This window comes from Macaca thibetana, chromosome 12, assembly GCF_024542745.1.
Source record: "Macaca thibetana thibetana isolate TM-01 chromosome 12, ASM2454274v1, whole genome shotgun sequence".
NCBI classification, from domain to species: domain Eukaryota; kingdom Metazoa; phylum Chordata; class Mammalia; order Primates; family Cercopithecidae; genus Macaca; species Macaca thibetana.
The window spans coordinates 125688381-125703481 of NC_065589.1; the positions used below are offsets into that span (position 1 = coordinate 125688381).

At 45.9% G+C, this 15101-nt stretch overlaps 2 protein-coding genes across 6 annotated transcripts in view; one reads left to right on the forward strand and one right to left on the reverse strand.

The window, feature by feature from the left end:
* Positions 1–15101, reverse strand: part of POLR2D (RNA polymerase II subunit D) — a 471659-nt gene that overhangs the window by 226653 nt on the left and 229905 nt on the right. The window lies entirely within an intron of this gene.
* Positions 13511–15101, forward strand: part of UGGT1 (UDP-glucose glycoprotein glucosyltransferase 1) — a 108277-nt gene continuing 106686 nt past the window's right edge. For 3 of the 5 annotated variants that reach the window (XM_050751576.1, XM_050751579.1, XM_050751580.1), the window contains exon 1: positions 13659–13735. The gene's annotated coding sequence lies outside the window, so the exon portion shown is untranslated. Of the gene's footprint in view, positions 13736–15101 lie in introns of all 5 variants that reach the window. The other 2 variants (XM_050751577.1, XM_050751578.1) reach the window with 2 other exon arrangements.

Genomic DNA, 15101 nt, shown 5'->3' on the forward strand with positions numbered 1-15101 from the left:
TCTGTCTCAAAAAAAAAAAAAAAAAAAAAAAAAAAAAAAAATCCCGAGTTTGACAAACAGGTAAACCAGGTACAGTGGATATATCTAGAAAGCAACATGGGCAAATGTACATATCCAGTCTCATCTAGGCATCTGTCTAGGATGAAACAGTGTTCTGCATTATGTTTAGTTTTGACTTTGTCCTTTAAGTTTACTATCTGAAGTACTTAAAACTATTTTTCTTTTTCCATCTTATTTTGAAATTTCCAAACATCATAGAAGAGATGGAAAAAAAAGTATAGTGAGCAGCTATATTCCACCTACCTAGATTCAACCTTTTTTTTTTTTTTTTTTTTTTGAGACAGTTTCCGTTACCCAGGCTAGGCTGGAATGCAGTGGTGCAATCAGGGCTCACTGCAGCCCCAAACTCCTGGGCTCAGAAGATCCTCCTGTCTCAGCCTCCCAAGTAGCTGAGATTACAGGGTGCATGCCACCACACCTGATTATTTGTGTTTGTTTGTTTTTTGTAGAGATGGGGGGGTCTCACTTTTTTTTTTTTATTTTTTTTGCCCAGGCTGGTCTCAAACTCCTGGCTTCAAATGATGCTCCTGCCTCGGCCTCCCAGAGTACTGAGATTCCAGGTGTGAGTCACGATGCCTGGCTGATTCAACCATTTTTAACATTTTGGACATCTGTATTTCTTGTACCTTCAGTCATCCCCCTATACATGTATATAATTGTGTACATTTGTATACACCCACTTTTTTCCCCTGAACTGAATATACGTTCAGTCGTAGTTGCTTCACTATAAAATACTTCAGTAAGCATCCCCTAAGAAGGATAATTTTCTCCAACACTGACTTGCTACAATGAGCTCCAGGGTCCCCAGGGAAACTGGGTCCTTTATTATTCAGTTATCCCCGCAGGTGGCTTCTCAGCAGGTGGATCAGTAGGGGCAGGCAGGCACCCAGTGCCAGGCTGTTGCCTCCAGCTGTTCCCAAGGGCCAGCCACTGAGCCTCTCTTTTAATGGTTTGGTGGGGCCTAGTCCTGATTCTAATTGAGAGGCCAGTCATTCAGATTCCAGGCTTCCCAGGAACAAAAAACCCAGTAATCCCTTTATTTTATGTTTCACATTTTATTCTTTTTCAACAGGCCTTGCGGCCGGGTGCTGTGGCTCATGCCTATAATCCCAGCACTTTGGGAGGCCGAGGTGGGTGGATCACTTGAGGTCAGAAGTTTGAAACCAGCCTGGCCAACGTGGTAAAACCTCACCTCTACTAAAAATACAAAAATTAGTTGGGCATGGTGGCGCACGCCTGTAATCCCAGCTACTCGGGAGGCTAAGTAAGGAGAATCGCTTGAACCCAGGAGGCAGAGGTTGTAGTGAACTGAGATCATGCCACTGCACTCCAGCCTAGGTGACAGAGCGAGACTCTGCTTCAAAAAAAAAAAAAAGAGAAAAGAAAAGAAAAAAAAAAAGGCCAGGCATGATGGCTTACACCTGTAATCCCAGCACATTTTGGGAGGCCAAGGTGGGCGGATTGCCTGAGGTGAGGAGTTCAAGACCAGCCTGGCCAACATGGTGAAACCTGATCTCTACTAAAAAAAAAAATTAAAAAATTAGCCAGACAGTGGCTTGTGCCTATAGTCCCAGCTACTCGGGGGGCTGAGGCTGGAGAGTCTCTTGAACCAGGGAGGCAGAGGTTGTGGTGAGCCAAGATTGCACCACTGCACTCTAGCCTGGGTGACAGAGTGAGACTCTGTCTCAAAACAAAACAAACAAACGAAAAATAGGCCCTGCATTCACACATTTTAAATGTATGTACATGGCAAAGTCTTCCCACTTCTGCCTCTTGCTTGCTCACTTCCCTCTGGAGGAAACCAAACTTACCAGCTCTAGTGTGTCATTCCCAAGGTTGCCGACATGTTTACAAGCAAATCTGTGTATATATATGGTCCTTTTTTGTTATAGAAACAGTAGCACATTATATATGCTGTTCTGCACGTTTCCAACAATACTTTAAAAGCATGTAACTAGAATGAGGGTCTAAGTCCACACAGCCAAAGACCATGGTTAGCAAGATAAAGATGTGCAGATGAGCCGGGCGGGGTGGCTCACACCTGTAATCCCAGCACTTTGGGAGGCTGAGGCAGGTGGAGTACCTGAGATCCAGAGTTGGAGACCAGCCTGGCCAACCAATATGGTGAAACTGGCTACTAAAAATACAAAAATTAGCTGGGTGTGGTGGCGGGCACCTGTAATTCCAGCTACTCGGGAGGCTGAGGTGGGAGAATCACTTGAAGCTGGGAAGCGGAGGTTGCAGTGAGTCAAGATGGAGCCACGGCATTCCAGCCTGGGAGACAGAGCAAGACTCCTTTTCAAAAAGAAAAAAAATGAAAATAAGGTCGGGCGTGGTGGCTCATGCCTGTAATCCCAGCACTTTGGAAGGCCGAGGCGGGCAGATCACGAAGTCAGGAGATCGAGACCATCCTGGCTAACATGGTGAAATCCCGTCTCTACTAAAAATACAAAAAGTTAGCCGGGCGTAGTGGCACCGTCTGTAGTCTCAGCTACTTGGGAGGCTGAGGCAGGAGAATCGCTTGAACCCAGGAGGCAGAGGTTGCAGTGAGCAAAGATCACGCCATTGCACTCCAGCCTGGGTGACAGAGCAAGACTCTGTCTCAAAATAAATAAATAAATAAATAAATAAATAGCATGTGACCAGAGTGAAGGTCTAAGTCCAGGCTGCCAAAGAGTATGGTTAGCAAGATAAAGATGTGCCGATGAGCTGGTGCAGTGGCTCACACCTGTACTACTAGCACTTTCGGAGGACAAGGTAGGCAGTTCACTTGAGGTCAAGAGTTCGAAACCAGCCTGGCCAACATGGTGAACCCTCATCTCTACTAAAAATACAAAAAATTAGCCCGGCGTGGTTGTGGATGCCTGTAATCCCAGCTCCTTGGGAGGCTGAGACAGGAGAATCACTTGAACCTGGGAGGTGGAGGTTGCAGTGAGCCGAGATTGTGCCGTTGTACTCTAGCTTGGGCAACAGAGCAAGACTCCCATCTCAAAAAAAAAAAGATGTGCAGATAAGAGCAGAAATTAACCAAAAGTCGATAGAAACTGCAGAAAGAAAACACCTCAAAGAGTTGCTGAGAGCTAAATTAATTGAATGTGGCTGGAATTGTAAAAGTAGTTAAAGAGAAAGAACTGGAGCATATTACTGTTGATGACTTGGTGGTTGAAATCACTCCAAAAGGCAGAGCCCTGGTACCCGACAGTGTAAAGAAGGAGCTCCTGGCCAGGAGCAGTGGCTCATGCCTGTAATCTCAGCACTTTGGGAGGCCGAGTTAGGTGGATGGCTTGAGCCCAGGAGATCAAGCCCAGCCTGGGCAGCATAGCAAAACCTTGTCTCCCCCCCAACTAAAAAAAAATTAGCTTGACACGGTGGCACATGCCTATAGTCCCATCTACTTGGGAGGCTGAGATGGGAGGATCACTTGAGCCCAAGAGTTTGAGGCTGCAGTGAGCTATGATCACTGCATTCCAGCCTGGGTGATAGGGCAAGACCCTGTCTCAGAAACACACACATGTAAAACAAAGAGGGTGACTGTGGTTTTGACTGCTGCTAGTTAGTTTCCAAAGTGTCAGAGGCCAAGTACAGGCCAAGCACCATTAGAAATAGGGTCATCTTGCTGGTCCAAGTGCAGTGGTGTTTACAAACAATTGATCAAAACCAGTTACAGATTTCTTTGTTCCTTCTCCACTCCCACTGCATCTCTTGACTAGCCAAAAAAAAAAAAAAAAAAAAAAAAAAAGAAAGAAATAGGGTCATCATTATCATAGTGGACAGTACGTATGGATGGACAATAATCAGAATGACTTTACTCAAGATATTCTCCCCGATGTCTCACTGATTGTGATGTCCCTAGGCATAAAATATACGGGAACTGCACTAAAGTCTTGCTTTTTTTTTTTTTTTTGAGACAGAGTCTTTCCCTCTCTGGAGTGCAGTGGCGTGATCTCGGCTCACTGTAACCTCTGCTTCCTGAGTTCAAGTGATTCTCCAGTCTCAGCCTCCCGAGTATCTGGGATTACATGTGCGTACCACCATGTCTGGCTAACTTTTGTATTTGTAGTAGAGATGGGGTTTCACCATGTTGGCCAGGCTGGTCTCGAACTCCTGACCTCGGGTGACCCTACTGCCTCAGCCTCCCAAAGTGCTGGGATCACAGGTATGAGCCACCGTGCCTGGCCTTACTTGATATTAAGAAGTACAAATGTTCTTCCCCCACCCCTGACCCCCCACCAATACAGGGTCTCGCTCTGTCACCCAGGCTGGAGTGCAGCAGCATGATCTTGGAACCTCTGTCTCCTGGGCCTCAAGCCATCCTCCTGCCTCGGCCTCCAGAGCAGCTGGGACTACAGGCATGTGTCACCACTCTGAGCTAATTTTTCTATTTTTTCAGTAGAGACAGGGTTTTGCCATGTTGCTCAGGCCTGGTCTCTAACTCTTGAGCTCAAGCAATTCACCCAGCTTGACCTCCCAGAGGGCTTAAATTACAGGCATGAGCCACCGCACCTGGCCGAATAAGTACAACTGTTATAATTATGGAGTCCCCAGACCTGATTGTAGGGTCATTATCCCTCATCCAATTCTCACACCTGAGCCAGTTTATAGACTTAGCGCTTCTTGAATAAAGGGGAGGAAAAGCCCCGGGGAGGATGACCCTGCAGCGTGGCCACACAGACATATGCCCTCTTCTTCCTTGCCTTCCCACGGGGGATCTGTGGCCTTTTACCATAGAGATGGTGCATTGTAGAAAGGAAAATACCCAGAATTGTCAGGGATTGCTGGATGCGGTCTCTTAACTGATGCTGTGTCCTGAGGAACTTTTGTGTGGTGGGCTGAATAATAACCCCCCAAAATGTAGTCCACTTCCTAATCCCTGGAGTGGAAACTGGGAATACGTGGCTTGGCAGATGTCATTAAGCTGAGGATCTTTGATGGGGGCATTATCCTGGATTATCCATGTGGAACCAACGTGATGGCAAAGGTCCTTATGAGAGGGAGTCGGGAAGGTCAGAGAGAGAGAAGGACGTGCGACAACAAAGGAGAGGTTGGAGTATGTGGGGCTATGATCCAAGCAACGCGGACAACTTCTAGAGGCTGGAAAAGGCAAGCAAACAGACTCTCCCCTAGAGCCTCCAAAAAGAATGCAGCTGGTCAACCCATTTTAAACTCCTGACCTCCACAACAGTAAGACTTTGAATTCTAATTGTTTCCTGAAAGGGCTGTAGGCACTGTGCATATTGACTCGCGCAGGTAATTCTAGTATTTTGGGAGGCCAAGGTGGGATGACTGCTTGAGCCCAGGAATTCGAGACCAGCCTGGGCAACATAATGAGATCCCATCTCTTAAAAAAAAAAAATCACTGGTTGGCTGGGCGCAGTGGCTCACGCCTGTAATCCCAGCACTTTGGGAGGCTGAGGCGGGTGGATCACTGGAGGTCGGGTGTTCGAGACCAGCCTGACCAACATGGAGAAACCCCATCTCTACTAAAAATACAAAATTAGTCAGGTATGGTGTCACATGCCTGTATTCCCAGCTACTTGGGAGGCTGAGGCAGGAGAATCACTTGAACCGGGGGGGGGCGGTGGTTGCCGTGAGCCGAGATCGCACCACTGCACTCCAGCCTGGGTGACAGAGCGAGACTCCATCTCAAAAAAAAAAAAAAAAGGACGGTTGAAGGCAACCCTCCAAGGAGAGTACAAGAGTCATGGCCTATAATTTGATAACATCAAGGTTGACACGCTCTTACGCTAAAGACAGTAAATAAAGTGGAAATCCTGGAGGCATTCCCAGGACGCGGGTTAATCAGAAGTCAACACGGAAGATTAGCGTCCAAGATGGAGTCACTAGAGTCTCCACACTGGTCAAAGTGGCGACTTTTGGAGTCATGATAAATGGAGTTATCGTCTACGTTCATCCCACAGTAAGTCTAGTGTTCTGCGAACCCACTGTGTATTTTTTTTCTATACTCAATAACTGGTAAAATCCTCACAATGGCTCTCTGACCCATGGAAGGAAAGCTGCTAAGCTGCTGTTATGGTACGAAGTGCCAAGTGGAAGCCCCGAAATTGCCCCCACACCCCTTCAAAAGCAATACAGCATCCCTTGGGAAACTTCAGAGATTAATATCACCATTAAAGAACACAAAGATGTGGAATTAGTGATTCCCCACTTCATTTACCTATTAGTTCTGTGCAAAAAAATGATTTTGAGGAGGACAATGGATTGTTGTAAATTTAAATTCCAATTGTGGCCGGTCGTGGTGGCTCATGCCTGCAATCCCAGCACTTTGGGAGGTCGAGGCGGGCAGATCACAAGGTCAGCAGATCGAGACCATCCTGGCTAACACGGTGAAACCCCATCTCTACCAAATATACAAAAAATTAGCTGGACATGGTGACGGATGCCTGTATCCCAGCTACTCGGGAGGCTGAGGCAGGAGAATGGTGTGAACCTGGGAGGCGGAGCTTGCAGTGAGCCAAGATCGTGCCACTGCACTCCAGCCTGGGCAACAGAGCAAAACTCCATCTTAAGAAAAAAAAAAAAAAATCCAATTGCTTGCTTGCTTGCTTGCTTGCTTGATTTATTTATTTATTTATTTATTTATTTATTTATTTTAAGATGGAGTCTTGCTCTGTTACCCAGGCTGGAGTGCATTGGTGCAATCTCGACTCATGGCAACCTCTGCCTCCCGGGTTCAAGCCATTCTCCTGCCTCAGTCTCTCAAGTAGCTGGGATCACAGGTGCCCACCACCACGCCCAGCTCATTATTTTGGTATTTTTAGTAGAGATGAGGTTTCACCATGTTGGCCAGGCTGGTCTTGAACTCCTAACCTCAGGTGATCTGCCCGCCTTGGCCTCCCAAAGTGCTGGAATTACAGGCGTGAGCCACCACACCCAGCTGCAAATGCTTTTTTCTAACAACCAATTAAGAAAAACCGTAAGGTGTTACTTGTTTTCACCTAGAAAGAATAGTGGTCCTATTTGCTGGAAAGCATTCAGCTCTTCTAAGGGACTCCACTTCACTAAGACAGACTGTTTGGCCATACTTTTCTCCCTCCTGCTCTGAAGTCTAGGAATTAGAAGGAAAACAACCCCCAAATCTTCTTCTTCTTTTTTTTGGGGTGGGGGATAGGGTCTTGCTCTGTTGTCCAGGCTGGAGGGCGGTGGTGCAATCATGGCTCACTGCAGCCTCGACCTCTTCAGGCTCACATGATCCTCCCATCTGGGCATCCCAAGTAGCTGGGACTACAGACACGAGCCACCATGTCTAATTTTTTTGTAATATTTTGCGGTGGGGGGTGGTTCACCATGTTGCCCAGGCTGGTCATAAACGCCTGGGCTCAAGCGACCCTCCTGCCTCGTCCTCCCAAAGTGCTGGGATTGCAGGTATGAGCCACCTTGCCCAGCCCTCAAATCTTGATCTCAGTGATTTCCTCCTGTTCCTCTCTGATGAACTAATCTTCCCCCTCTGGGTTACCCTCTGCTTTTCATGGCTGAACAAGTTTCCCCCGGGATGGGTACTCTATGGAGCATAATATTTTAGTGACCATAACACTTTTTCTGCATTTTGTCTCACCAACTTGGAGTGCAAGTGATGGCCTTCTCATGTGTCACCTTTTGCACATGTGCAGTCCATCCCTATAAATTTTTTTTTTTAGACACGAGTCTTGCTCTGTCATCCAGGATGGAGTGCAGTGGTGTGACCTCGGCTCACCACAACCTCCACCTCCCAGGTTCAAGCAATTCTCCTGCCTCAGTCTCCCAAGTAGCTGAGATTACAGGCACGCACCACCACACCTGGATAATTTTTGTATTTTTAGTAGAGACAGGGTTTCACCATATTGGCCAGGCTGGTCTCGAACTCCTGACCTTGTGATCTGCCCACCTTGGCCTCCCAAAGTGCTAGGATTAAAGGCATGAGCCACCACACCCGGCCTCATCACTGTAACTCTCATTGAGTTGCACTCCTTTTCCATCTGGAAATCAAACATTAAACGCCAACTTTGCTTTCCACAATCAATTTGGCTATTGTATTAGGCCACTCTTGCATTGCTATAAAGAAATAACTGGGACTCGGTAATTTAAAAAGAAAACAGGTGTAAGTGGCTCACAGTTCTGTTGGCTCTACAGGGACCATGATGCAGGCATCTGCTTGGCTTCTAGGGAGGCCTCAGGAAGCTTCCAATCATGACAGAAGGTGAAGGGGGAACAGGCATGTCACATGGTGAAAGCAGGAGCAAGTAAGGGGGGGGATAAGGTGCCACCCACTTTTAAATGACCAGATTTTGAGAGAACGCACTCAGTATCACGAAGATAGCACCAAGCCTTGAAGGATCTGCCCCCACCCCAGACCCCTACACCTCCCACAAGGCTCCACCTCCAGTACTGGGAATTATAGTTCAACATGAGGTTTGGGTGGGAGCTTAGAAACCTAGAGGATTCTATGCTGTGTCTCCAGCAGCTCAAGGGGCATTTACTGATTTCAAGGTGTGTCCTTTGCCCATCAGCCACCTGGATGTGAACAGAACAGCCGGCCAGCTCAGTTGAGTGTATCCTCATGGATAGAGGAGGGAGGTGCAGAGAGAACTGTTCATCCAGTATTGGTTGAGCAATGTCCTAGGGGCTAAGGATGTAGCACTGAACTAAATGATGTCCCTGTCCTCATGGAGTGATACCTACGGGGGGATGCAAACTATCAACATACATAAAATGGAAAAAAATTAAAAAGGTGGAGGAGCGATAGTAAGTTTGAGGACTGAACTTCAAAAAGTCAGGAAAGGTCCTTTGTTTTTGTTTGTTTGTTTTTTTGAGATGGAGTCTTGCTCTGTCCCCCAGGCTAGAATACAGTGGCATGATCTCAGCTCACTGCAACCTCTGCCTTCCGGGTTCAAGTGATTCTCCTGCCTTAGCCTCCCGAGTAGCTGGGATTACAGGCTTGTGCCACCACGCCCAGCTCATTTTTGCAGTTTTAGTAGAGATGGGGTTTCACTACATTGGCCAGACTGGTCTGGAACTCCTTTGAGATCAGGTGATCCACTCGCCTCACCCTCCCAAAGTGTTGGGATTCACCGCGCCTGGCTCTGGTGAATAGTTCTTAGACACGTCACTAAAAGCAAGATCCATAAGAGAAAAATGGATAGACTGCACTTCACCAAAATTAAAAACTTTTGCTCTAAGAAAGATCCTGTTAAAGGCATGAGAGAACAAGCTATACACAGGGAGCAAGTGTTTCCAAACAACGTATCTGACAAATAACCTGTATCTAAAATATATAAAGTACCCTCAAAACTCAGTAGTGGAAAACCAAATAATTTAATCAGAGAATAAGCTAGGGCATGGCGAGGCATTCCACCGAAGGATATGCAGATTGCAAATGACCACGTGGAAATATGTTCATCACCACCATTAGGGAAGTGCAAATTGAAACCATGATGAGGAATTACTATATGCCTATCGAAATAACAAAAATTTTTAAAAAATGACAGTACCAATTGTGGGTAAGAATGCAGAGAAAATGGATCTCTCATACACTGGTGATGGGAACGTAAAATGGTACAGCCATTCTAGAAAATAGTTTGGCAGTTCCTTACAAGCAAAATGTACATTTACCATATGATCAAGTAATTGCACTCTTGGTCATTCATCTCAGATAAACAAAAACTTAGGTCTAGGCCAGGCATGGTGGCTCATGCCTATAATCCCTGTATTTTGGGAGGCCAAGGCAGGCAGATCACTTGAGGTCAGGGGTTCGAAAACAGCCTAGCCAACGTGGCAAAACTCCATCTGTACTAAAAGTAAAAAAAGTAGCTGGGTGTGGTGGCACACACTTGTAATCCCAGGTACTCGGGAGGCTGAAGCAGGAGAATCGCTTGAATCCAGCGGCGGAGGTTGCAGTGAGCTAGATCATGCCACTGCACTCCAGCCTGGGTGACAGAGCAACACTCCATCCCAACAAAAACAAAAACATACAAAAAAACTTGTGTCTATGTAAAAAACCTGTACATAAGGCTGGGCGTGGTGGCTCACGGCTATAATCCCAGCACTTTGGGAGACCAAGCGGGGAGGACTGCTTGAGCCCAAGAGTTCGAGACCAGCCTGGGTAACATGGTAAGACCTGATTTATTAAATAAATAAATTTTTTTATTTGAGATGGCATCTTGGTCCTCACCCAGGCTGGAGTGCAGTGGCGCAATCTCTACTCACTGCAACCTACTCCTCCTGGGTGCAAGCAATTCTCTTGCCTCAGCCTCCTAAGTAGCTGGGATTACAGGCACCCACCACCACGCTCAGCTGATTTTTGTAATTTTAAATAAATAAATAAATAAATAAATGGATACATAAATACATAAATAAAAATACAAATCTGTACATGAATGTTAATAGGAGCTTTATCTGAAATAGTCCTGAACTAGAAAAAACCCAAATGTCCTTCAATAGGTGATGCTAAAATGAATCCGTGTTTGTACCATGGAATATTACTCAGTAATAAAAAGGAACAAACTATTGATATCTACAACTTGTATGGCTCCACAGGTGGCTATGCTGAGTAAAATAAATAAATAAGCTACACACTAGATGATTCTATTCATATAACATTGTAGAATTGGGAAATCTTATATTTAGTGATCAAAATGATGGTTGCCACAGTCTAGGGGTCTTGGGGGTGGGAAGGTAGTTCTGACTTCATAAAAGGGTGGCACGAGGGAGATCTTTGTGGTGCTGCAATAGTTGCGGGTCTTCATTTTGGCAGTAGTTACAGAAATGTACAGACATACAAAACTATGGAAATACCCCTGTCTCCCCCACACAATGTACCAAGTCAATTTCTGGTTTTGATACTGTAACATAGATACTTGAAATGTAATCATCTGGGGAATGGGCTTAAGGGTACAAAATACCTCTGTGGGCTGGGCACGGTGGCTCACGCCTGTAATCCCAGCACTTTGGGAGGCCAAGGTGGGCGGATCACAAGGTCAGGAGATCGAGACCACGGTGAAACCCCGTCTCTACTAAAAATACAAAACATTAGCCAGGCGTGGTGGTGGCGCTTGCAGTTCCAGCTACTCAGGAGGCTGAGGCAGGAGAAGGGTGTGAACCCGGGAGGCGGAGCTTGCAGTGCAGCCGAGATCGCACCACTGCACTCCAGCCTGGGCGACAGAGCGAGACTCCGTCTCAAAAAAAAAAAAAAACCTCTGTGTACTATCTTTGCAACTTCTTGTGAATTTACAATTATTTCTAAATAAAAAGTTTAAGTTTTTTAAAATCTGTTTTTGTTCAAGTAAGGTAGCACTTTTCAGAGAAAGGTTTGGAAAAGGTGAAATCCAACTTTCTTAGAAGCTCTGCACTACCACTTAGTTGTATTTTAAAACTAAGCAAACTTTGGTTTTGTTCATGTATCACATAGCAGAAGATCAAGATAAGGCCAAGAAAAAGTATATAATCAACTTTGTAATATGGTGAATTAACAATTTCCTTTTTATGGAAGCATTAGCTGATGTGATTTTAAGAGGGCTAGAAAACACGCTAAGGAAAGCTAACGCAACAGCTCCCTTGTGAAATAAATTTTAAAATGCTCATTGTTTTTTCTTTTTGTGTGTGTACACATTTAGTTTTATTGTAAGAAAGCAACTTGTACACTTTTAACCCTTAAAACTGAGCATGAGCTTTCCTTTCCAGTGAAACAAAATTTAAAACTAAACAGCAACAAAATTACAATCGAGAATGTCAATTCCAAATAAGATCCTAGGGGTTCTGCTGATTCTCCCACTGAGTGGCAGGGCTCAAGTCATCATTAGGAGATAATTTATTTTAAAAGTGTCATCTTACGCAAGGATGTCTATCAAACATCACAATTAAACATGCCAAAGGAGAAGCCATGTTGTAAAATGTCCACTGAACCCATCCAAACATCTCAGACCCATTCTTTGCTGAATTCTAGAATCCCATTTTAAAAAAGTTTTTCTTTCTTTTTTTAAACAAGAGAAAGTAGACAGAAAGATGTTGGTAAATGCTAACTGTCCATATTCACTAGAGACCCAGTGTACTCTCCGAGCCCAACATACAGAGCCAGCAGGAAGAAAGCTAGAATTGAAGGCTCTGCTACGCAGGGGCCTAGAGCCCTCCAGCTTCCAGCAGAGCGAAGGAGGTAGGTTTTTCTTTTTTTCCACAGAGCTGGGTGGTGGTGATTCCATACAGTTTTTGCTCAGACAGGCAAGGGATAAAAATGAATTTCGAACAGAAAGCGTTAGAGCCTCTTTTCCCATTGTATTCTGCTCAAGGTATTTCCCCCAAAATAAGTTGAGTACCAGAGTGTAAAGAAACCTCAAGAACAGGGAGACTGAGCACAAGTAGGGGGCGGGGGGGGAAAGACTGCAACTTGCTCCCAGGGACTGGAGAAAATGTAAAAAAAAAAAAAAAAAAAAAAAGGAAGGCTGGAATCCATCAGTGTTCTATTACTCATCTCCTTCATCCTCCTCTCCTTCCTCCCCTTCATCATCATCTTGGCTCATGTTTATTTCCTAAAATTATCTTGGGCCGGGTGTGGTGGCTCATGCCTGTAATCCCAGCACTGGGGAGGCCGAGGCGGGTGGATCACCTGAGGTCAAGAGTTCGAGACCAGCCTGGCTAACAGAGTGAAACCCCGTCTCTACTAAAAAGAGAAAAATCAGCCCGGTGCGGTGGCGGGCGCCTGTAATCCCAGCTACTGGGGAGGCTGAGGCGGGAGAATCGCTTGAATCCGCGGGCGGAGGTTGCAGTGAGCCGAGATTGCGCCACAGCACTCCAGCCTGGGAGATAGAGCCAGACTCCAAATCCAAAAAAATACAAAAGTATTTTTGGCTTTTCATTCACTTTGACTTAATATAGTTAAACACATACCCTCCAAAGAGACATTCATTTCTGGGTGGGTTAAATGCTACCTATTGCAAAACAATTTTAAACTGGTTTACATTAGTTAAAAATAAATAAATAAATAAATAAATAAAAGGACAAAGCAGTCCCTGCAGACTAAGCTGCCGCTGCCCGAATAAGATAAGCTAAATCGGCTCCTAAAATTTAAAAAGTCTTCCTTTCATCATGCCCCCTGGAAGGTCAACATTTTAGGGTTTAGTATAAAGTCGAAGATGCTCAGAAACATTAAGCCAAGTGTCCTTACTGTGCCACCGAAAGGCTAAAGGGAGTCAGCTTTTAACAAACGTTTAACGGAGTAGGTCCCAGAGTCCAAATTGGATTTCATCGACTGTTAAAGGTTTCGGGTCTCAGCTGCTGGCACAACGAACCTTCCCAAGACCTTGAGGACTGGCAGCCGACCCGCCACCCAGGAGAGCGGAAGTGCGGAGAGACGCCGGACGCCCCCGCTCGGGGATAAGACGCCGACCGCCCGACGCTCTGGCCTGCTAGGTCTCGACTCGGTAGCCGGAAGTCCTCTAGCGTTCGCCTTTAGGAAGCGGAAGTAAGAGGGCGGCCGGCAGCCGGGCAATTGCTTTGCGAGACTGGGTGTTGAGCCGAGCCGCGGGAAAGGCGCGTGTCGGCTTCTCACTGGCGCAGCCTGCACCGCCGCTGCAGCCCCGCCCCGCCCTGGCGTTGTCCCTGGCCCTGTGGCGGACTAACCACGGCCCGGGCATAGGCGGCAAGGGAGACGCGAGCGGTGCGTGTGCCGCGGCTGCGCTGCCGGTGACAGGTACCCAGGGGTGGCGTGAGGAGGCCTCATGGATGGAGAGAGGGTTTGGAGCGCAAGGCGACCCTGTGCCCCCGTCACATTGAGCTTTCGCCTCTACCGTGACTCAGTTTCCACTCTGGTGTCCCATCCCTTCCCCTATTCGCGAGCGCCCTGAGTTGCCCTCAGTGGTGGTCTTGGCAAGGTATCGCTTCCGCGGGGGTGGCGGCTGGCTCTGTTCAGAGATCTTGAACCTTTTCTGAAGAGCTTTGGATCCTTGTGCCCAAGTGCAGAAGGAAGTGGGGGAAGTGTCCTACCATGAATTTAGACCAAGCTTGATCCTCAGTGAGTTGAGAACCAGCACTTTGCTGGACCCTGATTGCAGAACGACGTGCCTTTTAAAATAGATTTCTATTTTTCCTAAAATGAATTCGGGTTGATGTGCCTTGGTTGCTGTTTTCGTTTAATACTGTGATCTGTTGGCTGGAAATTGGATGATCCGGTTTCACTTTTAGCGTGGGACCTGCCAGATTGAGATCTGCAGCGTCGCCAATAACTTATAGATATGAACTGTTTTTGTTCCTTGGCCAGAATCTGCAGTTGTTTTGCATTTCTTGCCAGATTTGAGAAGGAGCATATTTTGTTTGTTTGAAGTCCTGGGGTCTTTTGCCTTATTGTGCCACACTAACTGTTTCGGAAACATTCACTGATGCACTTGCCAGCCAATTTTAGTGTAAAGTGCGCTCTTTCTTTCAATAATCTTACACTTGCAAGCGTTTGAAGACAGCACCAAAAAACTTGGAATGATTGTAGCCTTTCACTTTGCTTTTTTTTTTTTTAAAGCAAGTCGAATTTAGCAACACTTGACTTCCTTTTGATAAACTTAGCTGAAGCTTATTTTAAAAAAATTCTTATTTATTTTTTTGTAGAGACGAGGTCTTGTTATGTCCCAGTCTGATCTTGAACTCCTGGCCACATGAAACTTATTAAAGGAAGTGAGCATAATACTCGTATAGTAGCATAGCACATTTATAATGCACATTGAACTTCAGGGGAATATATTAAACTATGAAGAAAATTCTTTTAGAATTTTCCTGCAGCTGTCTGTGAGCATTTTCTTTTTTAAGTTTCCCTGTAACAATACAAGACAATGTGATAATTTTCTTTTTTCTTTTTTTTTTTTTGAGATGGAGTTTCGCTCTTGTCTTCTAGGCTGGAGTGCAATAATGAGGCGATCTCGGCTCACTACAACCTCTGCCTCCGCGGTTCAAGTGATTCTCATGCCTCTGCCTCCCAAGTAGCTGGGATTACAGGCACGTGCCACCACGCCCAGCAAATTTTTTGTATTTTTTGTAAAGATGGGGTTTCACCATGTTGGCCAGGCTGGCCT